Source organism: Garra rufa, chromosome 4 (genome assembly GCF_049309525.1).
Source record: "Garra rufa chromosome 4, GarRuf1.0, whole genome shotgun sequence".
Taxonomy (NCBI): Eukaryota; Metazoa; Chordata; class Actinopteri; order Cypriniformes; family Cyprinidae; genus Garra; species Garra rufa.
Window position 1 is genome coordinate 35,124,468 of NC_133364.1, and position 25,366 is coordinate 35,149,833.

General features: G+C 38.6%; 1 pseudogene; it reads left to right on the forward strand.

Annotated features, from left to right (window-relative positions):
* The first annotated feature begins 1,512 nt into the window (after positions 1–1,512).
* The window catches only part of LOC141333942 (protein NLRC3-like), a 31,209-nt pseudogene continuing 7,355 nt past the window's right edge, over positions 1,513–25,366 (forward strand).

Consider the following 25,366-nt stretch of genomic DNA (forward strand, 5'->3'; position numbering starts at 1 on the left):
GTACTATGAGTTCATTTGGGAATTCAATTTACGTCTGGAGAGCAAAATGAATTTGTGTCAGTATTTGACGTCTGCATTTACATCTGCAAGACGTAGTTTGCTCATCTGCAATATGTCTATTGGACATATCCTATCAGATGTCAAATAGACATCTAGTAGATGTATTTAAGATGTTTATGAATTTGAATGTATGTAAAACTGACATCTTACGGACGTCTGCGAGATGTTTGTACACAGAGATGCTTTCCAGATCAAGAAATCTTTAACAGACATCTTGCAGACATACGTGTGCTATCTGGGAATCAATTTTAATATTACATTTAGTTGAATTTATTGACATGGAATAAATATAGAAACATTTTTAATGAAGTAGGGCAGTGATTATGAACACAGCTCCTCTGAAGGCTTGCGAGTGCAAGAATCAGGTGGTAGATATTTGATAAGCATGTCACATCTTCTGAGTTTTTTACTCATTAAAACCAAAATGTGTTCTTCAGTGATTGTATATTGTAGTGAGTTTTGCTTTAGCCAACCTAGGGAGGCAAAATAGTGTAGTGATACTCACATTACAGATGAGATTATGATTCTTGGATCACGTCTCACTTCATTTTATGGAAAGTGCCTCAGTGATGCTGTTGCTATTCTTTGTCACTAAAATGAAAAATTGCAACCCTCAGTAAAGGACCATCAACTGTCAATTCAATTCAAGTCATATAGTTTATAGCGCTTTTCACAATACAAATCGTTGCAAAGCAGCTGATTATAAAATTTATGTTACTACAATATATTTGTCAGGGCACATTGTTATTGGACACTGACAATTCAATAGAAACAAATTTATAATCAGTCTTGCAATGTTCAAGACAAGCCATAATTGGCAGTATTTTTAAGGTTTGTGTCAGAAGACTGCACAATTAAGGAAGAGCTGCTTGACATTGTACCGCTGAATAGCAGAACTTATGAAAGATAATGTAACACACACAGTTTTCTACATAAATATATAACATAAATATAAAGTGAGTTTGATCATGATAAATGAAAAGCTGATTCTTGAGGGGTAAAGCAACTTAAAAAAACAACGACTTTATTTTCTATCTTATTTTAGTTCAGTTCATCAGAAGAGATCAGAACCAGAGCTCAGCTGTGTGTCTATAAGGAGTGACTTATATCTGAGTGGTCTATGAATGAGCCAGTAAAGTTCAGGAGTGACGATACGCAGCCTGGACTCAGATATAACAGAGCTATATATAATTTGCATATAAAATATTATTCAAGTTTGGTATTTATTTGATCAGGTGTTTTCAACATGTGTTTTTAACATTCTTGTGCTTTGTGGAAATTTTATTTATCTTTCTGAAAATGTAACACACACACACACACACACACACACACACACACTTTTCTACATAAATACATTGTAAAGGGAGTTTGATCATGATAAATGAAAAGCTGATTTGTTGGGTAAAGCAACTTTAAAAACAACAACAACTTTATATTCTCTGTTTTAGTTCAGTTCAGGGGAAGAGATCAGAACCAGACCCCAGCTGTGTGTCGATGAAGAGTGACTGGTCTATGAATGAGCCAATAGAGTTCAGGAGTGGAGATACACAACCTAGACTCAGGTATAACTGAGTTATATATAATTTGCATATAAAATATTATTCAATGTATTTATTTGATCCTGGTGTTTTCAACAAGATTTTTTTCTTGTGGTTTGTGGGTATTTCTTTTTTTATCTGTCTGATAATGTAACAAACAAACAAACACACACACACACACACACACACACACACACACACACACACACACACACACACACACACACACACACACACACACACACGCACACTGTTTCTATATAAACAGTGTAAAGGAAATTTTTAGCATTTTTTTTAAAAGTTGCTGTCCTTAACTTTTGCCTCGTTGTAGCCAACTCAGACGACATTTACACATAGCCCGGTATTTAGAGAAACGAATATTTCCTCCCCTCCGTTGTCTAAACTTGTCATTTATATCAACCCACATAAATACGCTGTCAAGAACCGTAATAACTATGCCAAACCTATGGGCAGCAGTATAGGGAAAAGAAAAAAGCCATGCAAGCCCATCAAAATCCTCAGAATCGAAGTTTACGAAGTCTACCCTCATCAGCCAAATAGTACAGGGTGAGGGCAACCTTTTTCTCTACACTGACTGGCGACTGCATAACAGTAGTCTGACCAAACAAACTGTAAAAAGGGCGCTCACATGACGTTAAGCATTTTCTGGCACATAAAGTTTGAGAACCTAAAACCCCGTTTCTCCGAGTTTACACAGCAACACATAACCGGCGTTTTCAGAAATCTCCACTTTGGCCGGAGTTTTTTTTAGAAATAATCTTTTTCTGTGATAAAAACGGGGTTTTCATGTAAATGAGAGGCCAAACTGCAGGGAAATATCTGCGTCTTCCCTTCCTGTAAACTTCAATAATACCCTTCATGTGTTATTGAAGTTTGGTATTTATTTGGTTGTGTTTTCAATAAGAAATTCTTCCAAAAGTATTGGACACCCCATTTTAATGAACAGATTTGACTACTTTAGTCATTTCCATGGGTACAAATCTTGATGTTTAAGCATATAATAATATTCTAAGGAATTATTTGCTATTAGTTTTATAGCAAAGGTTTGGACAGGACCCTTTTTCTATTCTAACATGACAATGCCTCTGTGTATGAGGCAAGGTTCAAAAAGAAATGATTGATTCAGTCTAGGGATGCACCGATACGAATCGGCCGAGATGCTTGCGCGTTTTGTCAGTAAAGCCGGTTCTGTAATCAGCGGTAAATGCCATCAGGTGCGTGATTTCACGTTGAGCCATATATATACTACACAAAACGCGCAAGCATCTCGGCCGATTCGTATCGGTGCATCCCTAATTCAGTCAGTGTGTAAAAATGTGACTGATCTGCAGAAATAAAAGTCCTAAGCCCAGCTGAACACCTCTGGTGTGACTTTAAATGCAGACCTTGATACAGTGTATGCCAAACAAAAAAGGATATGCAACAACTAGCAATGGTACACTAGGTGTACACCATCACAAAGACACATTTTTCAGAGTTGTACATATTTATGTTGTAAATTCAGATTAATTTGAGGCCATTTATTGTTTAAAATACTTGACACAATGTACGAATGTGACAAGTAAAGAATGTGCTCCCTTGAAATGTTTAAAGTTATGGGTTCTTTAAGAAAGATGCACTACTGAAGTGTAACAGTGTAATCAATGTAATCAAGAAAAAAGTAAGAGCAGCCTCTGAGCAATAGAGCATTTTTATAATGGAGTCCTGAAAGAGATTACAGCAAGACAATAAAGAGATCTCAAATGTTTCTAACAGCCCATTCTCATTTTGGACTCCTTTCTCTCAAATATTTATCATTTAATTGTGTCTACTTTTATTTCTCCAAAGGAATTTTAGGAGCAACATCTGAAATGCTGTTGATACTAAAATGAGAGATATATGACAATCACAACTCCTGAGCTTAGGAAGAGCAACCACTAAACAATATTTTTTCACTGGGAATGGCCCAATCATAAAACAAGTTACTTAATATCCAAATGAATGAGCTTACATCATCACAAAAAAGAAAAGAAGTCCCCCAACCTAAAATTATTTTGACACCCCTGACATAAATGAAATGATTATAATATATAATATGGTAAAGTCATTTAAATAAATAACTTATTATCTCTCTGTTTCAGCTTACTTCATCAGAAGAGATCAGAACCAGAGCCCAGCTGTGTGTCTATGAGTAGCAATGCATCTAAGGATCAGTCAATAAGGTTTAAAAGTGGAGATACAGAGGCTGGTCTCAGGTATAACATTTCTGTAAATATGATATGACCAAAGGACATGACACAGAATTTAAAAGAGATTGTGCTTATTAGTGAATCCTTGTTATGATGTGGAATTTTTATTTTAAAGCCATGAAGTCATCAAACTCAACTTGTTTAGATCAAATCTGATGAAGAAGTTTGAGCATCTATATGAGGGAACATTACAGCAGGGAAATCCAACACTGCTGAATGAGATCTACACAGAGCTCTACATCACAGAGAGTGAGAGTGGAGAGATCAGTAATGAGCATGAGGTGAGATAGATTGAGACACAATCCAGGAGAACAGCAACAGAGGACACAGCCATCAAATGCAATGACATCTTTAGACCTTTACCTGGACAAGACAAACCCATCAGAACTGTGCTGACAAAGGGAGTCGCTGGCATTGGAAAAACAGTCTCTGTGCAGAAGTTTATCCTGGACTGGGCTGAAGGAAAAGAGAATCAGGATGTCCAGCTCATATTTCCACTTCCTTTCAGAGAAATCAACTTGATGGAGGACAAAAAATTGAGTCTTTCATGTCTTCTTAGTTTCTTCTTCCCTGAAACTAAAGAAATGCAAAGATCCATTGAGGAATATAAAATGTTGTTTATCTTTGATGGTCTGGATGAGTGTCGCCTGTCTCTGAATTTTAAAAGCAAAGTAAAACTGTGTAATATTTCTGAATCAGCCTCAGTGGATGTGCTGCTGATGAACCTCATTGTGGGGAATCTGCTTCCCTCTGCTCTCATCTGGATCACCTCCAGACCAGCAGCAGCTGATCTCATCCCCTCTGAGTGTGTCCATCGAGTGACAGAGGTACGAGGATTTAGTGAGCCACAGAAGGAGGAATACTTCAGGAAGAGGATCTGTAAAAAGAGGCTGGCTAAAAAAATCATAAGACACCTGAAGTCATCAAGGAGCCTCTACATCATGTGCCACATCCCAGTGTTCTGCTGGATCTCAGCCACTGTTCTAGAGAAGATGTTGAGTCAAGCAGAGAGTGGAGAGATTCCCAAGACTCTCACTCAAATGTACACACACTTCCTGATCCTTCAGAATAACATCAAACATGAGAAGGACTATGGGAAGAATGTGACAGATGAAGACATGGTCCTCAAACTGGGGAAACTAGCTTTTCAGCAGCTACTAAAAGGAAACCTGATCTTCTATGATGAAGACCTGAGAGAGTGTGGCATTGATGAGACAGAAGCATCAGTGTACTCAGGATTGTGCACTCAGATCTTCAGAGAGGAGTTGGGCTTGTATCAGGGGAAAATCTTCTGCTTTGTTCATCTGAGCCTCCAGGAACATCTAGCAGCTCTATATGTGCACCTCTTCTTTACAGTCAACAACATCAACGTGTTTGACCATACCAAAAAAAGTCTGTTGCCTAAGATTTTTAACAAGAAGAAATATAATTCATTATCTGAGCTGCATCAGATAGGTTTAAATAAGGCCTTAAAGAGTAAGAATGGACATTTGGACCTTTTCATGCGTTTTCTTCTGGGTCTCTCAGTGGAATGCAATCAGTCTCTCTTACGAAAACTACTGACACAGACAGGAAGCTGCTCCTATAACAAGGAGGAAACAGTTCAGTACATAAAACAGAAGATCAGCGAAAATGGCTCTCCAGAGAAATTCATCAATCTGTTTCACTGTCTGAACGAACTGGGTGATGATTCATTGATGAAGGAGATCCAAGATTATCTAAAATCTGGAAAACTAAAAGAAACCAAACTCTCCTCTTCACAGTGGTCAGCTTTGGTTTATGTGTTGCTGACATCAGAGCAGAAGATGGATGTCTTTGATCTAAGACAGTTTATTGGAGCACGACATACAGCAGATGAAGTTCTCCAGAACATGCTACCTCTGGTTAAAGAATCCAAATCAGTTTGGTAAGTAAAAATGAAAACAATCACCCCGCTTTCAAAACATGAAAACATTTATGATTTTAACATGTGCTTTTTTACTAAAGTAACAAAATAAAAATAAAAATGCAGGAGGTGTGTGAGGCACGCTTACTACAGCAACTGAGGAGTGTCTGTTTAAAACCGGGCATACACTGTGCGATTTTAGTCAGATTTTCGTGCAATTTCCACCAGGTACCATCTCACACTGTACGAGAAAATTGATGTAAAGCCAAAGCTCACGATTTATACACTCACACGATATGGTCCGATTGATGAGCTGCGACTTGAACGCTCACACTACAGTATATGTGTAAAATCAACATGTCACACCCCCTGAACCCGAAATTTGGCTGTTTCAGAAAAATAAGCATGTTACCAAGGGAGAAACATGATATGTGGATGAATAAAAATCAAAAAGGCTTGTGTGTTGCTGCCATAACAAGTTTAGCTTCCATTACTTTGTTCCACACCACACACCATGTTGCCATGGTTTAATTTCTGCTTTTGCACAGTGAACACAGAAACATTGAGTTAAGGCAATCAGTTGGTAGCTCTGCTTCAACTGTGCGAAATCCCCATGAGCGGTGACCAAAATTTCTGATATGACAAAAATAAAGAGTTGCACAAGTCAAAATTGCTGAAAATCGGACAAAAATTGCACAGTGTATGCCCGGCTTGAGAGCTGGATGATTGTAGAGCTCAGTGTGAATGATGAAGATGAAGCAATAAGTGTGAGGTGGTCAAAACTGACAGCATACAGATTTGGACAGCTTGTCTTCTAATGATGTTTGTATGTATATTTTATTTTATAAATAACATTTCAAATTCAAATGACAATTTCATATTTTTTGTTTGGCCAAATTCCATGGTTTGCACAGCTTCTCGGGCCTTTCTTGCCTTCAAACATGCCAAAAGTCAATGTGGTCAGCAGAAGAGGCAGACTTAACTGATAATATCTACCTCTATTCTGCCAACCTAGAAGCCTAGCATGGAAGCTGCAGCTTGTATTTTCAGCAATAATTATTAGTATTATAACCATTATTAGTATCTTATCCATCCGGATAGAATAAAGCAAGAACAGAGCTTACCACGAATGCAACCGAATGACCAGATTCACCATTTAATTTACTTGTGCATTCAAACAAGCAATTCCTGAAGAGTTGTTAAGGAATCAGTTAATCAGTCAATATCATAAGTTAAGGAAAATGATTAGTACATTACATATAAAGTGAACTGTTTAGGTGTTGTCAGGTTGATGTTAGGGCTGGTCCAAATACCATTTTTTGAGCTTGGTAGTAATCAACACCGAATATTCGAAGCTTCGGAGGGAGGGGGCTGAACATATTTTTTCTCTCTAAATTAGGCAGGAGTCTCTGTGTGTCAGTCTGTTTGCATTTTTATTATTTCGAAGATTCATCTAAGCGACTTCACACATGACGAGTGTGTTGCTGCGGACCCAAGGGAGTGCTGTATCACAAATTTGGTGCAATATGGACACAACATGTTCAGGATTTATAAACTTTTAATAAACTATAGAACATTGCGAGTTGGAAGCACGCTTCACATGGACAGAGCTTATATACTTCGAGAACAGACACTGCGCTAGTGATACAAACACACAGGTCTGTCAAGAGCAATTCTTTTATTAAGGTAGCCTAACATTTTTTTTAACAAACAAATAACTCCCAAATCAGAAATTAGCAGCACAATAATTACTGACACCATAAAATGTAGGATTTAAATATAAGAATAATGAAAAACTAAATGAACCAAGTTTAACAAACTGTAATAAATAAAGAACATGGTAGCATACTTTCAATAACAGCATCACACATTTAATTAACAAACACAATTTTTAATACAATTAAACAAACTCCTTCATATAGAATAAAAAACTGTAATAGGCTAAATAGAACAAGGTAATGTTAGTCTGGCTAGATAGCTCACATTTCAATAAAACTAATTCCTAAACAAACTATTTCTTTAAAAGTCAAACTTTCCAATAAATCACAATCAGGTTACAATATAGTAAAGTTACCTACTTAGTCTACCTACAATCTTTTCATGTTGTGCGAAGAAGATGAGTTTATCCACATTTTTCGGTAAAAGGGTCTCATTTACAATGTAGCTTTTGTGAAAATGTGTTGAAGTGGCCAGAACGCAAGGGAGGTCTTTGACTGAAAATGCCAGTTTAAAGTAGCGGTCACTTTTTTTGCTTCCACATTGCAAGTGGGCCAGACTGTAGTAGACTTTAGAAGTGTCTCTCAAATATTGCTCCACCTCTTTCTTTGCGCTGTCTCTGTGGCGTGGCAGTCTTGTCTTCTCCATTCATATTCAAGTGCAAATAAGAACCGTATAGCGGGGGATGCCAGTTTTAAAAATATTAAAATCTCAAAATGTAAAATCGAATGCCAACCCACTTAACTAATATTCAAATAATCTAATATTCTGGTCCAGCCCTAGTTGATGTTCTTTTTTTGTTCTTGGACTCTTATTATTTCCTTAAAGTTATATTTTTGAGTTTTTTTATGCCTTTATTGTTGGTAGGACAGTGGAAATGCAACAGGAAAGCATAGGGCTTTGTTATTGGATATGTAACATGTCGGTGCACCAATCACGAGACTATCAGCGCTGACTGGGACTCTTATTTTGATGTTTTTTTATCCTGTCGTATTTTGTTTCTAGTTTTCTGTGTTTATTTCATGTGTTCTTTGTTTCCTTGTTTCCCAAGTATCTTTACTTCAATTGTATCACCATAGTCAAAGGGTTTAGAAAGTCATACATGCTCCAGATTATAAATCATACCAGATCAATAAGCACATTAATATGGTCTTTACACAGGCTATGTGGCTGTAATCTCACTGCTCAGGCTTGTGAAAGTTTGACATCAGTTTTACAATCCTCAAACTCTGTCCTGAGAGAGCTTGACCTGAGTAACAATGACTTGCAGGATTCTGGAGTGAAGTTGCTTTGTGATGGACTGAAGAGTCCAAACTGTCAGCTAGAGATTCTGAGGTAAATGGTTTTCAATAAAAAAAATAAATAAAAACATGTTTATTGTGTTTAGCAAATTGTGAAGCTTGTAATGTAATTTTATATAAATATATGATGTGTCACTGTGTTAATGTATGCTAACAGCTCGTAATCTAGTGTTTACAGTATTTTAGAGTTGCTTGGTTCATACTAAGTTCTGCTTTACACAAATTGCTGAGAGTTGGGTCATTTATAGCACGGATATGAAAACACAACATGCATTAAAAATCTGCCCTTTTATTTGATGGACCATATTAATTCATATTGTATCAAATTAATCATATTGTAATGATGAGTCAACTGAGTAAGGATCCATTTGCAGCTTTTTAATAAGAGTAAACATAGTAGTACAGTCGTGGTCCATCAACAGAAAACAGGGTCATCAGAGTCAAGACAAAAGAGTAATAGACAAGCAGAGTAAACAACAGTCCATACAACAGAGCAAGAGGGACAAAGGCAGGCAGTGTACAGCCAAAAATGAGAGAAACAGTCCAGGGTCAAACACAGTAGTTCAATAGAGAAGATAATAACACTCAGAAATGTCAGCCGGGGCAAAACAAGACTTTGTGAAGAGTGAGGGTAAGACAGAGGCTTAATACCATTTTCTAAACTATAGCAAATAAACTGTGGTAATGTGAGAGGTGTCTGAATAAATTTTGTTTCGACTGCATACTTTAGGTTATTGCATTTATAATGAGGTTAAGGTTTATTTTTTTAGCACAAAATGAATCTTAAGACGTGACCATATAAAAATAATTAATAGCTGAAATGGGTATAAATTTGTGTAAGTGATGTCTGATTGTTACATGAACAATTACTGTGTTTGTAGATTGTCTGGCTGTATGGTGACAGAGAAAGGCTGTCGTCACGTGTTTTCAGCTCTGAGTTCAAATCCCTCACACCTAAGAGAGCTGGATCTGAGCTACAATCACCCAGGACACTCAGGAGTCAAGCTCTTTGAGAAACTGGAGCATCCAAACTGCTCATTGGAAAAACTAAAGTATGTCAAGTAGTTTTATTTAATTTTATATTATTATAAATATTCATCTTTTTTAATTTAAGTAAATTTTTGTCCTCCTTTGGTCAAAGTCAAGCTGTCTCTAACTAAAACTTTGTTCAATAAGTTAACCAATAAGGAAGCTTTTTTTTAAATAATTTTTTTAAATTAAGGTTCCATATAGTTCCAAACGTTCCATATAGGAAAGATATTACAATACTATGTATTCTATATTCAGCTGCACTAACAATTTATATATTAATTTGAACATAAATATTAATGTAAAATAAATAAATAAAATACAATTAATCATTTATGAAAGAATAAATAAATGGGACAAAAGAACTTTAGCCTCAGGCATTAACCTATGGGTTCATAGGCAATGCTCGTGTAGGCATACATAATCAAAATAAAATATTTTTTTTATAGGTTTAAAGGGGGGCATGACCAGAAAAGTTTGAGAACTACTGCATTTTACGTTATATCCAAAATGAGTTTTATAAATTGCATCCCTTTTTTATTTTGTCCAGTTACATCAAATGTATACAGCATATATTGCTTTTCTTTTCTACAGCCAAGGTCACACTTACTATACTGTATATCACTATACGATGGTGTACTGTTTACTGTGAGGTGCATTTGCAGCATGCTCATGCATGTTTTACCTGTACCTTTCAGCACCCTGTGAATGGTTGAGATGCTGATTGTTTGATGTTTTCAAAGATGTGGCACTTTTATCTCCCTTAGTCTTGTGCCATTGTTTTCTACAACCATGGTGCAAATAGCCTGTTCAGTTGTTAAAAGGGGCCCTCTGTCACCCCTGTGAAGTTGTCTTGCAGTCCTATGTGGAAAAAATGTAGTAATGCAAAACACAAAATTAAGATAAAATGTCACTGTTAAAAGTATACTTACTGTTTATTGTAAAATGCAAGTGGATACTGTAATATTGTACAGAGCATTACAGAAAATCACAACTCCAAGTTTGTCCACGAGCTTCCACGGGGCTATGTTGCTTAAGCACTCACTGTCAACAAATACTTGTCCTCATCCTAGAGGTCCCGCGGCTCTCCCGCGGGAACCGCGGGACCCGACCAGATTTCTTGCGACGCGGGAATAAATTTCCAAATAAAAGCGGTTGCGGTCGGTAACTCTGGTGTAATTTGAATGGGAGCGGGCGGTAACAATGTCCCGTTCCCGACGTCTTTTCTGAACAGCAAATCTGCGCTTTACTCATTCTTAACGAGCACCTGTAGGCTACATTCTGCGCTCAAAACTGTTATGCACTCGCTATACACTCATGGACCGGTGCTTTCAGAATCATGCATTTTACTGGCAATGTCTCATAGGCGCGGAAAGTGAGGGTACTACTGGTGTTTTTTCTGTGGGCAACTGTTTATCAGTTTATCACATTACTCCAGAGCGCAAAGCCATGTTTGGACTGCCAAAATCTTCATAAGATTATGCTGACTGATTTTTCGCAAACAGTGTGGTTGTTAACTCCTGACCCGAGCCCATCTTTTTTCCCCTTTGCTAAAACAACTTATACTACTGTTATGGCAATTAAAATAGGCTAGTTCAGTTTTGCATGAAATGACAAAGTGGTTATAATTTTGTTTCTTTTTTATTAAGTTAATTAAGGAAAAAAAAAACGTTTGGAGCATTTTTTGTTCGTTAAATGTAAGCTTTTAGTTTCTTAAAGTAACTCAAGCGGCGGCGGGAGACAGTAAATTGACCTACTCTATGTTTGAATTTGACTTCTCAAATCACGAATTGGCTAAAATAAAATCTATAGATTTAAATAATATTGAAATAATAGCCTAATAATAATGTTCGCTATTAGGCGCATTTCCAGAGAGTGAAAACCAAAACGCTTTTTAGGTGGAAACTATTTAACCGTTTTTTTGTTTTGTTTTGTTTTTGTCAGACATGATAAATATATTTGTAGAAAGCTTTAAATTAGTACTTAACGAAATAAAACAAATCGAAAACAAAAACTCTTTTATTATGTAGCTAATCTGTAAAGATGCATTTTTCTTTAAAGACGCGTCCAATGAGGAGATGGATGAGGAGCAATGAGCATCGTTAACTTCATCATCACTGACTCAGAAAACAGTTTATAAATTATTAAAATATCTCCTTACTATATTTCACAGTCATGGTAATTATTTTTGCAGGTGCTTTGTGGCAAGCTTTATCCTATTGCGTGCACTTGAACGCGTAACCCTGAAGATGCGCTCAATGCTGCAGACAGGACCGTCCGAGCCGCTCTTGATCATGTTCATGGTAGTCATGTTCATGTAGCCTGGTCTGGTGTTTCCACCAGCACTGCATTTTTTTATCACCATTGAATGTCTGAAATATCATTTTAGAACGCATTTGATCTATGACTGGCTGAAATGAAGGGCTATAATAGCCACGTCTTAAAAGTGGAAAATGGAAATATAATGGATGTATTGCCAAAAAAGTTTTATATACCCGGTATTGTTTCCTAATTGTTAAATGTGAGATTCTGGAAACGAGAACTAAATTTAGCGGGAACGGTCGGGTCGGGAAGAAAATTATTCTAAGCGGGCAGCGGGTGAACAAAGCCTGAATATATAGCTGTCATGATCTGGGCTGTGGGGCTCCCCTCAGCCACCTGAGGTCGCTGTTTTCCCTTCCCTGCACACACATCCCTAATTGTACACTCCTGTCTAGTCGTTAACACTGATTCACTCACAGCTGTTCTCTATCATCTGGTCTTTAAAAACTCTCACCTTTCACTTCTGCTTCATGGTCGCATTGTCTTTTGTCTTTGCATGTACTTTTGTGTTCCTGACCTTGACCTTAGATCTTGTTTCATGTTCTGTTCAGTTTTTGTTTCAGTTTATGTTAAGTTTGCTGTGTTGGCCTTTTGGTTTTGATTTGTTTGTTTATTTGTTTGTTTAATTAATAAATATCCTTCTCCCTGCATTTGGACCCAGACCTCCCTTACTCAACCGTGACAATAGCGGGAGCGGGTGGGTGCGGAATAAAACCTCGCGGGAGCGGGCGGGAGCGGGACTAGAAAAGCAGTCCCGCGCAGACCTCTACCTCATCCCATAATCAACAGAGCAGCTGACTACGGCAGCTGGATTAGTCCAAAAAGGCACAGTACTTTTTGCGGTTGGATCTGTTCGAGTTCAGATCATGTTCTCACCATAAACTTAACCACTCCAGTGTTTGTTTAAAAGCGTACAGAGACCACCTCTTCAAAGAGCTCTCAGTACGCTTCTTTGGTCCGCTTTTGGTGCGCACTCAAGTGCGATTACTAAATTCACACCTGTCCAAACCAACCGCACCAAAAAGGAAAACGAACTCTAGTGCGATTCAACTGAACCGAATAAGGCAGGTGTGAAAGCACCCTGTGTGTGTGTTGAGAGTGTGGGCATGGCTGTGATAGTTCATTGTTGATTTGCATCAGCTGTGGCTCGTTAGCTCAGCTGTTTAATACCTGTTTCAGTCCTGTGTTGTCAGAACATTTGGGTTTCGTTCTGTGTTGTTCCAGCTCTTCTCACTCCCGGATTATTTTCCTTGTTCGAATCCTGTTTCTCCCTGTTTGTCTGGATTTACGTTCGGATTTTCGGCTGCTCATTTGCTTATTCTGCCTTCTTTTCACGACACTCGTTTGGTAAACAGAACAGCCAATCAGAGTTCTCACTCATGCCAATGGCCCCAACACTGATTCAACATGTTTAATCTGGCAAACTCTTGCTGACGTGAGCTAGATGAGTGGCGGCCTGTGAAACACACCAAACAGACTAGCCCAACACACTGCTCTTGGCTTAGTGAAATTGGACAATTGACTTAAAAGGTGTTTCAAGAACAGTTGAGGGCTATTCCTCTATAATTTCTACATCAGTTAAGCAGGTAAAAAGTCTGGAGTTTATTCTAAGTGTGCCATTTGCATGTGTAAACTGTTGCTGTAAACCCACATGCAGTCAAAAGAGCTCTCCATACAAGTAAAACAGACAATTCTTAGGCTTCAAAAACAATACAAATCCATCAGAGAGATAGCAGGAACATTAGGAGTGGCCAAATAAACAGTTTGGTACATTCTGAGAAAAAATAAGAACACACTGGTGAGCAACATAAAAAGGCCTGGAAGTCCATGCAAGACCGCATTGGTGGATGATCGGAGAATCCTCTGCATGGGAGAAGAACCCTTTCACAATATTCAGCCAAGTAAAGAACACTCTCCAGGAGGTATATAGGTGTGTGTCACAGTGAGGGCGGGTTGAGGAGTGGAGATGGAGGAGGAGAACCAGAGTAGATGAATAAACAAAGTTTATTAAACAAAACACTGAATCTACAAACAAACAAACAAAAACCAGGAGCATGAACAGAGAACATGTAACATTATTGACGGACAAAGGGTAGTGAGCAGACACAGACTTAAATACACAAAAGACAGGGCGTGGTACAAACAAGATAACAAGGCTAACGAGGGGGAAATACAAATATGGGCATGAACAAACCAAATGGAAACAAAACTAGAGGGGAAGACAAGGACTAAAACATTAGAACTGGAGGGGGAAAACACTGGGAAAACAGAACAGGACAGGACAAAATACTGACATTACACCCCCCTCCCCAAAAGGCGCGTCTCGCGCCATCTAACATCCATAGGGGAAACACAGGAAACATACAGGAAACACAGGATACAGGGGTGGTCTCCAGGGCAGATCAGAGAGCTCCAGAGGCCATGGCCGGGTTAGCAGTTCAGGAGGCCATGGTGGATCTGGGAGCTCAGGAGGCCATGGCCGGGTAACCAGTCCAGGAGGCCATGGTGGGTCTCGGAGCTCAGGGGGCCATGGCCGGGTAAACAGTCCAGGTGGCCATGGCAGATCTGGGAGCTCAGGAAGCCATGGCCGAGTAAACAGTCCAGGTGGCCATGGCAGATCTGGGGGCTCAGGAAGCCATGGCCGAGTAAACAGTCCAGGTGGCCATGGCAGATCTGGGGGCTCAGGAGGCCATGGCCGAGTAAACAGTCCAGAAGGCCATGGCTGATCAGGGGAGTAGCCCCCCTTAAGTTCTTGGGGGAACTTAAGGCATAGTCCACCCAGGAGAGCACGGAAGTGTGTGCTGGAGAAAGCACCGGCTCTGGAGGGCGCGCAGGAGAGAGCTCCGGCTCTGGAGGGCGCGCTGACTTTGGAAGGTGAGCAGGAGGGCACGCTGGAGGCGTTGGCTCTGGACGGCGCTCTAGAAAAGCGGGCTCTGGATGGCGCTCTTGAGGAGCGGGCTCGGGAGGACTGGACGACCCCAGCGGAGACTCTGGAGAGCTGGGCGTCTCCAGCGGAGACTCTGACTTGGCGGTAGCCGTCTTGGGTCTTGGCCGGGGACTCAGGCTCGGCGGCCATCTTGGTCAGGGATTCAGGCTTGGCGGCCATCTTGGCCAGGAACTCAGGAACGGCGGCCATCTTGGCTGGGGACTCAGGCTTGGCGGCCATCTTGGCCGGGAACTCAGGAACAGCGGCCATCTTGGCCAGGGATTCAGGCTTGGCGGCCATCTTGGCCGGGGATTCAGGCTTGGCGGCCATCTTGGCCGGGAACTCAGGAACAGAGGCCATCTTGTGTGCAGACTCTGGCATGGCAGCCATCTTGAGAGCAGATACTAATATGGCAGCCGACTTGCGAACAGACTCTGGCGTGGCAGCAATCTTGCTTGCAGAATCTGGCATGGCAGCCATCTTGCTGGAAACAGAAACAGAGGGGGAAAAACACTGGGAAAACAGAACAGGACAGGACAAAATACTGACAGTGTGTCACTGTTAAAGTCTGTTGATAATGTAGCAGAATATTAAGTAAACTTTGGGCCATCCCTGGTGAAAAAAACAGCTAAAACCAGCCTAGGCTGGTCATAGCTGGAAGGCAGGCTGGTTTTAGAGGTGTTTTGGCCACTTTTCCAGTCTGGCCAGGCTGGTCAGGCTGGTCTTAGCTGGTCCGGCTGGGAAACCACCAGCTAAAACCAGCCTGACCAGCTTGGCCAGCCTGGGAGACCAGCTAAAACCAGCTACTTCCAGCTTAAACCAGCTAAGACCAGCCAACCAGCCTAGGCTGGTATTAGCTGTTTTTTTCAGCAGGGATACTTCTTTGTCATAACGGTGTCTTTAATGGACGCTCTCTTTTTTTTAGTTGCGTGCGTCCTGTCATTGTTTAAACTGTTGTGTCAATCATCTTATCATTATTAACATCATCCACATTTCGCTTAATCTGATTTCCTACTGTATCTGAAAGAAAGGAAGAGGCACGTTAATCTGCTCAGGTGTTTGCTCAATGATGCATTTAAAAGTTCACAGTGTTGCTGCAGATGAAATATAATGCGGCTAACATAAAATAAATATTTTTTTCATGAGGTTAAATTATTTATTACTCAAATCCCTTTCTTCAGCTGTCAGCCATGTTTGTAGTTTTTGAACACTTTATTTTTATACATGTTTGCAGTTCTAAACGAATCCTCATCCACCGTGCAATGTGTTGTGGGCAATATAAGCTGTTAAAGTGTTCATCAAACTGTACTTCAATTTCTAACCATAAGTAGTAGACCATCTGGGAATGTTTGGCATACTCATTTCAACATACTACGATTTGGGACATACTAATTCTATTTTTTGAATACTGTTTAGGATGGATAGTATGTGAATTAGGATGCAGCACTTCTACTTTTTCTTTTCATTTCTGAGATTTTTCATTGAAGAGATTTCTGACTGCATCTCCTCATAAAGCCTTAACTCTACACCGCGTTCCAAATTATTATGCAAATGATATCTTTCTCTGATTTTCATAATTAGTCAATGTAAATGACAGTCAGTATAATTTTTAAGTCATCAACCATTAGGGTATAATTCAAATTTTGTTGAACAAACCTCCTAATGATAACAGTATTTATTTCAAAAATAAAAAACTGAAAATGCACTGTTCCACATTATTATGCACAACAGAGTTAAAACATTGTATAGGTTGTAAAGGGGTTGTGAATTTGCAGCATTAGGTGGTCATATTTACTGAAATCAAAAGCTAATTCAATCAAAAACATCCTAACTGGGCAAGTTACATCTTACCATAGGACCCCTGCTTTGATATCACTATCACAATTCTTGCATCCATTGAATTTGTGAGTTTTTGGAGAGTTTCTGATTGAATTTGTTTGCAGGATGCCAGAATAGCCCCCCAGAGCTGCTGTTTTGATGTGAACTGCCTCCCATACGGTGGCCGACACAGGCCAAAGCGCTGCAAACAAGAAAACACATGCAAACAGAAAAAACGACAACAAATTAAGAAAACATCTTCATCAGTTTGACAACACAGGCGCTGCAAATCCTCGCAACACAAACACAAATACGGAAACACGCTGCAAATTCTCACAACACAACCAAACTCAGAAACGCGCTGCATATAGCACAGTCCACAACGGAAATGTTTCAGGAGGACCTCAAAAAGTGACGAACCCATCTGGGACCTGATTATTTTTTCAGTGGCTGTTGGTCAGAGCAGAGGTGTTATCGGTGAACTATCGCCTTTTAGTGATAGTATAGTATCACTTAAAGGTGATAGTGATATAAATAATCAGGTAATATAGTGATATAAATAATCAGGTCCCAGATGAGTTCGTCACTTTTTGAGGTCCCCCTGAAACATTTCCGTTGTGGACCGAGCTATATGCAGTGCGTTTGTTAGTTTGCAGCGCCCTCGTGTGTTCGCAGCGCGTTTCTGAGTTTGGTTGTGTTGTGAGAATTTGCAGCGCGTTTCCGTATTTGTGTTTGCGTTGCGAGGTTTAGCAGCGCATGTGTTGTCAAACTGATGAAGATGTTTTCTTAATTTGTTGTCGTTTTTTTCTGTTTGCATGTGTTTTCTTGTTTGCAGCGCGTTGGCCTCTCTCGGCCACCGTACTCCCACCCTCATAGATCTTTTGCTTGAGGATGCTCCAAAGGTTCTGAATCTGGTTGAGGTCAGGGGAGGATGGTGGCCACACCATGAGTTTCTCATCTTTTATGCAGATAGCAGCCAATGACACAGAGGTATTATTTGCAGCATGAGATGGTGCATTGTCATGCATGAAGATGATTTTGCTACGGAAGGCATAGTTCTTCTTTTTGTACCATGAAAGAAAGTGGTCAGTCAAAAACTCTACATACTTTGCCGAGGTAATTTTCATACCTTTAGGGAGCCTAAAGGGGCCAACCAGCTCTCTCCCTATGATTCCAGCCAAAAACGCCACCTCCTTGTTGTGGTCGCAGCCTTGTTGGGACATGTTCCATCCACTACTCCATCCATCTGGATCATCCAAAGATGCACAACACTCATCAGTAAACAAGACTGTTTGAAAATGAGTCTTCATGTATGTCTGGGCCCACCGTTTCTGCTTGTGAGCATTGGTTAGAAGTGGCCAAACGGTAGGTTTATGCACAACTGCAAGCCTCTGGAGGATCCTACACCTTGATGTTTGCGGGACTCCAGAGGCACCAGCAGCTTCAAAAACCTGTTTGCTACTTTGTAATGGCATTTTAGCAGCTGCTCTCTTAATCTGATGAATTTGTCTGGCAGAAACCTTCCTCATTCTGCCTTTACCTGCACGAACCTGTCTGTGCTCTGAATCAGTCTTAAATCTCTTCACAGTACAATAATCACGCTTACGTTTTCGTGAAATATCTAATGTTTTCATACCTTGTCCAAAGCATTGCACTATTTGACGCTTTTCGGCAGCAGAGAGACCTTTTTCTTTCCCATTTTGCTTGAAACCTGTGGCCTGCTTAATAATGTGGAACATCCTTCTTAAGTACTTTTCCTTTAATTGGGCTCATTTGGCAAACTGCCAAATAATATTAACAGTAATAATAATACTAATACTAATAATTATAATAATAATAGTAGTAGCAATAACAATGATGTAACAATATTTTGTGATGATGCTTTGTAGTGACGGCAACAGTAATATCATTATTATTAATAATAATAATAATAATAATAATAATAATAAACAATAATGATATAATATAATCACAGTAGTAGTTATCTAAATATATTTATATAAAGGGGAATTTTAATAATGAACCATACCCAACACATACCACATCTATGCTAGCTTCCGTTTCAGTGTGCGTGTTTTTATTTATTTATTTATTTTTATTTTTATTTATTTATTTTCCCCCATTCAAGGCAACATTATAGGCATCATATGTATGTAAGCTTAAGCTGAAGTGGTATTTGTTGGGTACAGTTTTAATTTATTTATATTTATACATTATTTATACATTATTAATTATGTATATTCAATGATATAATCTTCATTAAACCGTTTCCGTCCACACAAACCATCATCCCATCAATTTTATTACTTCTCGACGTTTCTCTGATATAAATAGTGATAAAAATAATGAAAACAACAACAACAACACTAATAATAATAATAACTAGATAAAAAGTTTGTTAGGAAACTTTAAGTTGGCTTGAGAAAGCCTAGCCAGTAAGTTTTAAGTAGTTTTAAAAGCTTTTAGTTTAAAGAAAGTTTAAAGGTTTTCAGTTTGAAATAGTTTTAGTTTGATTAATAAAGTTTGAAGATAGATAGGCTAGATAGATATAAATAGTTTGAAAATAGATAGATTTATAGATATAAATAGTTAGAAGATATAAATAGTTTGAATGTGAATAGATGCTAAGGTGTTGCTATGTGGTTGCTAAGGTACCCAGGGTGGTTGCTAAGGTGTTGCTATGCGGTTGCTAGCATTATTTAAGCAAGACTAGCAAGTTGTTAACATGATTTTTAGCATGACTAGCAAGTCGCTAGCATGATTTTAACATGACTAGCAAGTCGCTAGCATGATTTTAACACCACTAGCAAGTCGCTAGCATGATTTTAGCACGACTAGCAAGTCGCTAGCATGATTTTAGCATAATTTTAGCATGACTAGCAAGTTGCTAGCATGATTTTACCATGATTAACAAGTCGCTAGCATGATTTTAGCATGACTAGCAAGTCGCTAGCATGATTTTAGCATGACTACCAATTCGCTAGCATGATTTTAGCATGACTAGCAAGTCGCTAGCATGATTTTAGCATTATTTCAGCATGACTAGCAAAGTCGCTAGCATGATTCTAGCATGACTAGCAAGTCGGTAGCATGATATTAGCATGACTAGCAAGTCACTAGCATGATTTTAGCAAGACTAGCAAGTCGCTAACATTATTTAAGCAAGACTAGCAAGTCGCTAACATGATTTTTAGCATGACTAGCAAGTCGCTAGCATGATTTTAGCATGACTAGCAAGTCGCTAGCATGATTTTAGCATTATTTCAGCATGACTAGCAAAGTCGCTAGCATGATTCTAGCATGACTAGCAAGTCGTTAGCATGATATTAGCATGACTAGCAAGTCACTAGCATGATTTTAGCAAGACTAGCAAGTCACTAGCATTATTTAAGCAAGACTAGCAAGTCGCTAACATGATTTTTAGCATGACTAGCAAGTCGCTAGCATGATTTTACCATGACTAACAAGTCGCTAGCATGATTTTAGCACGACTAGCAAGTCGCTAGCATGATTTTAGCACAACTAGCAAGTCGCTAGCATGATTTTAGCATTATTTTAGCAAGACTAGCAAGTCGCTAGCATGATTTTAGCATTATTTTAGCACGACTAGCAAGTCGCTAGCATTATTCTAGCATGACTAGCAAGTCGCTAGCATGATTTTAGCATGACTAGCAACTCGCTAGCATGATTTTAGCATTACTAGCAAAGTCGCTAGCATGATTCTAGCACGACTAGCAAGTTGTTAGCATGATATTAGCATGACTAGCAAGTCGCTAGCATGATTTTACCATGACTAACAAGTCGCTAGCATGATTTTAGCACGACTAGCAAGTCGCTAGCATGATTTTAGCACAACTAGCAAGTCACTGGCATTATTTTAGCATAATTTTAGCATGACTAGCAAGTCGCTAGCATGATTTTACCATGATTAACAAGTCGCTAGCATGATTTTAGCATGACTAGCAAGTCGCTAGCATGATTTTAGCATGACTACCAATTCGCTAGCATGATTTTAGCATGACTACCAATTCGCTAACATGATTTTAGCATGACTAGCAAGTCGCTAGCATGATTTTAGCATTATTAGCAAGTCGCTAGCATTATTTTAGCAAGACTAGCAAGTCGCTAGCCTGATTTTAGCATGACTAGCAAGTCGCTAGCATGATTTTAGCATTACTAGCAAGTCGCTAGCATGATTTTATCATTATTTTAGCATGACTAGCAAGTCGCTAGCATGATTTTAGCTTGACTAGCAAGTCGCTAGCATGATTTTAGCACGACTAGCAAGTCGCTAGCATGATTTTAGCATGACTAGCAAGTCGCTAGCATGATTTTAACATTATTTTAGCACGACTAGCAAGTCGCTAGCATGATTCTAGCATGACTAGCAAGTCGCTAGCATGATTTTAGCATGACTAGCAAGTCGCTAGCATGATTTTAGCAAGACTAGCAAGTCGCTAGCATGATTTTACAATGACTAGCAAGTCGCTAGCATGATTTTAACATTATTTTAGCACGACTAGCAAGTCGCTAGCATGATTCTAGCATGACTAGCAGGTCGCTAGCATGATTGTAAACATGACTAGCAAGTCGCTAGCCTGATTTTAGCATGACTAGCAAGTTGCTAGCATGATTTTACCATGACTAGCAAGTCGCTAGCATGATTTTAGCATTATTTTAGCATGACTAGCAAGTCGCTAGCATGATTTTAGCATGACTAGCAAGTTGCTAGCATGATTTTAGCACGACTATCAAGTCGCTAGCATGATTCTAGCATGACTAGCAAGTCGCTAGCATTACTTTAGCATGACTAGTAAGTCGCTAGCATGATTTCAGAACGACTAGCAAGTCGCTAGCATTACTTTAGCATGACTAGTAAGTCGCTAGCATGATTTCAGAACGACTAGCAAGGCGCTAGCATTATTTTAGCATTATTTTAGCATGACTAGCAAGTCGCCAACATGATTTTAGCTAGACTAGCAAGTCGCTAGCATGATTTTTAACATGGCTAGCAAGTCGCTAGCATGATTTTTAACATGGCTAGCAAGTCGCTAGCATGATTTTAGCATGACTAGCAAGTCGCTAGCATGATTTTAGCACGACTAGCAAGTCGACTAGCATGATTCTGGCATGACTACTAAGATAGATAGATAGATAGATAGATAGATAGATAGATAGATAGATAGATAGATAGATAGATAGATAAGGTTTGAAGATAGATAGATAGATAGACAGATAGACAGATAGATAGATAGATAGATAGATAGATAGATAGATAGATAGATAGATAGATAAGGTTTATAGATAGATAGATAGATAGATAAGGTTTGAAGATAGATAGATAGACAGATAGATAGATAGATAGATAGATAGATAGATAGATAGATAGATAGATAGATAGATAAGGTTTGAAGATAGATAGATAGATAGATAGATAGATAGATAGATAGATAGATAGATAGATAGATAGATAAGGTTTGAAGATTTTAGCTTGACTAGCAAGTCGCTAGCATGATTTTAGCACGACTAGCAAGTCGCTAGCATGATTTTAGCATGACTTACAAATCGCTAGCATGATTCTAGCATGACTAGCAAGTCGCTAGCATGATTTTAGCAAGACTAGCAAGTCGCTAGCATGATTTTAAACATGACTAGCAAGTCGCTAGCCTGATTTTAGCATGACTAGCAAGTCGTTAGCATGATTTTAGCATGACTAGCAAGTCGCTAGCATGATTTTAGCATGACTAGCAAGTCGCTAGCATGATTTTAGCATGACTTGCAAGTCGCTAGCATGATTTTAGCATTATTTTAGCATGACTAGCAAAGTCGCTAGCATGATTCTAGCATGACTAGCAAGTCGCTAGCATGATTTTAGCATGACTAGCAAGTTGCTAGCATGATTTTAAACATGACTAGCAAGTCGCTAGCCTGATTTTAACATGACTAGCAAGTCGCTAGCATGATTTTTAACATGACTAGCAAGTCGCTAGCATGATTTTAGCTAGACTAGCAAGTCGCTAGCATGATTTTTAACATGACTAGCAAGTCGCTAACATGATTTTAGCATGACTAGTAAGATAGATAGATGAGGTTTGAAGATAGATAGATAGATAGATAGATAGATAGATAGATAGATAGATAGATAGATAGATAGATAGATAGATAGATAGATAGATAGATAGATTGATTGATTGATTGATAGATAGACAGACAGACAGACAGACAGACAGATAGATAGATAGATAGATAGATAGATAGATAGATAGATAGATAGATAGATAGTTTAAAGCTTAATTGAGTATCAATGGGTTCTAGCAGTTTACATTAAACATAGTTCAAACAGACATGGACTTTTGGTCAATGAAAGTCTATGGGACCTTTTTATGATTTTTAATATTAATTTTTAAGAAAACCATAACTCAAAACAGTCTGAAAAGATATAGCACACTAAGTCTGAACAGTATGAAGATCTGACCCGAGTTTGGAGTATGTAGCTTGAATGGTCTAGGAGGAGTAGGAGTCCAAAAATTTTCCGCTCAGAAATAGAAGAAGAAGAAGAAGAAGAACTAGATAAAAAGTTTGTTAGCAAACTTTAAGTTGGCTTGAGAAAGCCTAGCCAGTAAGTTTTAAGTAGTTTTAAAAGCTTTTAGTTTAAAGAAAGTTTAAAGGTTTTCAGTTTGAAATAGTTTTAGTTTGATTGATAAAGTTTGAAGATAAATAGGCTAGATAGATATAAATAGTTTGAAAATAGAAAGATTTATAGATATAAGTAGTTAGAAGATATAGATTGAATGTGAATAGATAGATATGAGGTTACTAGGGTACCCAGGGTGGTAGCATGATTAGCTAGTTGCTATCATGATTTTAGTAAGACTAGCAAGTCGCTAGCATGATTTTAGCATGACTAGCAAGTCGCTAGCATGCTTTACCATGATAAGCAAGTCGCTAGCATGATTTTAGCATGACTAGCAAGTCCCTAGCATGATTATAACATGACTAGCAAGTCATTAGAATGATTCTAGCAGGACTAGCAAGTCGCTAGCATGATTCTAGCATGACTACCAAGTCGCTAGCATGATTTTAACAAGACTATCAAGTCGCTAGCATGATTTTAGAATGACTAGCAAGTCACTAGCATGATTTTAGCATGACTAGCAAATCGCTAGCATGATTTTAGCATGATTTTAACATGACTAGCAAGTCGTTAGCATGATTTTAGCATTACTAGCAAGTCGCTAGCATGATTTTAGCATTATTATAGCATGACTAACAAGTCGCTATCATTATTTTAACATGACTAGCAAGTCGCTAGCATGGTTTTACCAAGACTTGCAAGTCGTTAGCATTATTTTAATATGACTAGCAAGTCGTTAGCATGATTTTTAGCACGACTAGCAAGTCGCTAGCATGATTTTAGCATGACTAGCAAATCGCTAGCATGATTTTAGCATTATTTTAGCATTACTAGCAAGTCGTTAGCATGATTTTAGCATGAATAGCAATTCGCTAGCATGATTTTAGCATGACTAGCAAGTCGCTAGCATGATTTTAGCATAACTAGCAAGTCGTTAGCATGATTTTAACAAAACTAGCAAGTCGCTAGCATTATTGTAGTATGACTAGCAAGTCGCTAGCATGATTTTAGCATAACTAGCAAGTCGTTAACATGATTTTAACAAAACTAGCAAGTCGCTAGCATTATTGTAGTATGACTAGCAAGTCGCTAGCATTAATTTAGCACGACTAGCAAGTCGCTATCATTATTTTAGCATGACTAGCAAGTCGCTAGCATGATTCTAGCATGACTAGCAAGTCGCTAGCATGATTTTAGCATGACTAGCAAGTCGCTAGCATATTTTAGCAAGACTAGCAAGTCGCTAGCATGGTTTAAGCAAGACTAGCAAGTCGTTAGCATGATTGTAGTATGACTAGCAAGTCGCTAGCATTATTTTTAGCATGATTGTAGTATGACTAGCAAGTCGCTAGCATAATTTTAGCACGACTAGCAAGTCGCTAGCATTATTTTAGCATGACTAGCATGGTTTTAGCAAGACTAGTAAGTCGTTAGCATGATTGTAGTATGACTAACAAGTTGCTAGCATGATTTTTAGCACGACTAACAAGTCGCTAGCATGATTTTAACATTATTTTAGCATGACTAGCAAGTTGCTAGCATGATTTTAGCATTATTTTAACATGACTAGCAAGTCGCTAGCATGATTTGAGCAAAACTAGCAAGTCGCTAGCATAATTTTAGCAAGACTAGCAAGAAGCTAGCATGATTTTAGCAAGACTAGCAAGTCGTTAGCATGATTTTACCATTACTAGCAAGTTGCTAGCATGATTGTAGTATGACTAGCAAGTTGTTAGCATGATTTTTAGCACGACTAGCAAGACGCTAGCATGATTTTAGCACGACTAGCAAGTCGCTAGCATGATTTAAGCATTATTTTAGCATGACTAGCAAGTTGCTAGCATGATTTTAGCATTATTTTAACATGACTAGCAAGTCCCTAGCATTA